The sequence below is a fragment of the Grammomys surdaster genome, unplaced genomic scaffold, assembly GCF_004785775.1.
Source record: "Grammomys surdaster isolate TR1022 unplaced genomic scaffold, NIH_TR_1.0 126059, whole genome shotgun sequence".
Classification (NCBI taxonomy): Eukaryota; Metazoa; Chordata; class Mammalia; order Rodentia; family Muridae; genus Grammomys; species Grammomys surdaster.
The window spans coordinates 2,397,680-2,399,854 of record NW_021620869.1 but is presented as its reverse complement, the minus strand read 5'-3'; positions in this window follow the sequence as shown (position 1 = coordinate 2,399,854).

Here is a 2,175-nt window from a genome sequence, read left to right as displayed (position 1 = left end):
CCACTCCGCCCAAACATTTTATCTCCTCTCCCCCTGTGTCCTCCCCCCTCATTTCATCTCCTCCTGGGCCCTCCCCCATCATCTCATCCCCCCCGTGCCCTCCCCCCATCTTGGGTAGCTTTCCTTTCTTTTCTATTCCATTTACCTCCTAGAGCAGCTCATCTTAGATTTTTGTTTTATTTTCAGTGATTATTGTAGGATTTATCACATGCATATTTAATGTATTGATGGTTACTTAGAAGCAGGGAGAGGGAAGGAAGGAGGATGGAAGAACAAGACTCTCGTATCTGGTGTAGGCAGTAGAGAGATCACTCTGAATTGGCAAATTTTAGGGGAAATTAGCATTTGGGGTGATGAGAGGGATAAATGAGGAGGTCATCTAGACACAAACTGATTTTAAAATACCTTGGAGGCATCTGGCAGAGAACACCTGTTAGTCAGACCGCTGCATGGTCCATCTCAAGCCAGAGTCTAGGCTGGTGGCAGTTTGGGGTCAGAAGCATAGGTAATGGTGGGATCAATAGGAGTGAGAGAATCTGCTATGACCAGGAAAGGGTCAGGACCAAGACGAGCTCACAAGAAGGCGTGTGAGAGGAAATGTCAGAGTGGGAAAAGGGCAGGTGGCATGTACATCATGGCTACTACAGAGGAAGTGGCTTTGTGGTGGTGTGGGCATCAGAGGGTTTCAGGGCAATGCTCAAGAGAAGCTCCAATATCATTTTAAGTTTCAGACATAAATTTTCTTGTGGGTAAACAGGTTCATTTGTATTACCCAGGGTTCCACTAAAATAGTTATCAAGAAGTCTCCCAAGCAAGGCCATATTAACTTTGCCTGATGCCGTTGCGGGAGAAGCAAGGTAGTTTCTACCAGGCATGCAGTGAGGACTATTGACCTGAGAGTCCACAGGGCCCTTAAGGACTGATGCTTCGGTGGGCTCATGATGCATTCCACAGTTCAGTGCTGAGGGAGTTGAGGAAATGGACTTGAGAGTGAAGATGAGTTCTTGTCTGCTTTTTGTACAACCAGCTCAGCCTGCTCTGCCACAAGTAGGCAGGAGACCATTTGGAACAGCCTTCATTGTGGCTTCACATTGTAACACCAGGGGTTGGTAAATGGAAGAGAAGTCTCCAGGACTGACGCCAGAAAGAAGAAACAGTGCTGTATATTCTAGCCAGAAAAGAGGTGTGTTCTGTTAACATTACAGCCTTCACATCCACCATCACCACCCTACATGTGTACCAGTCATAAGCCTCGAATGTGTGCCAATCAGTAGCAAACAAGGAAGAAAGTTCTCCCTGAGCTCCTCCAGTGGAAAGATGAGCAGAGTCACTGAGACACCAACCAAGGTTTGTTTGTTTGTTTCTTTCTTTCTTTCTTTTTATGGCCAAAGTATAGTCACCTAGAGTAATTACAGGCTGATGAAGCAGTCATGATTGGAGCAAGTCCCCCGGAGCAGCAGCCATGGATACAGTGGTGTTTGTAGCCGGTGTTTCCTCAGAGCATCCATGACAGGCTCAAAGCAGCCATGCTGCCCTATGGCAGCCCAGCCTGTCCTCAGAGAAGTGATTCCTTGGTTAACTCTAGGCAGGTGGAGTTGGTCTGTTTGTTTGTTTGGCTGAGTTGGAAGTTGAACTTAGAGCTTCTCACGTGCCAGGGAAGCACTCTTTCTCTGTCCTATCCCCATAGACATCCACATGTCTTTACAATATAGACCTGCCATGGAATTAACAGAGCCAAACATGGTGGTTCATGCCTGTAATTCTAGTGCCTGGAAGGCTAAGGCAGGAGGATTGTCATGAGTTCCAGGCCAGCCTGGTTTAGGGAGTGAAACTGTCAGAAGCAGCTGGGATGGAGACATAGGTCTGTCATTACCTGCAGCAGTCTGAGGAGTTCAGGGACTAAACACAGAGAAAACTAAACTATTGGCTTTGATGCACAAAAGAACTTTAGGCCAAGGCAGTATCTAGTAGTGGAGCTTCCTAAAAATTAGATGGGCTAAGGGAAAGACGATGGCCGAGAGCATGAGTGTGGGCTTCTTAAGGAGCTGCAGTTTGTTCATGACAGTTTTAACATGGGTTTGTAAAGCTCATGGTGAAGAGGACAGGAGATACAGAAAGGATAGAGCACACTCAAGTGTGACCACTTAAGAGAAAGTATAATTGTAAGTGTCCTAG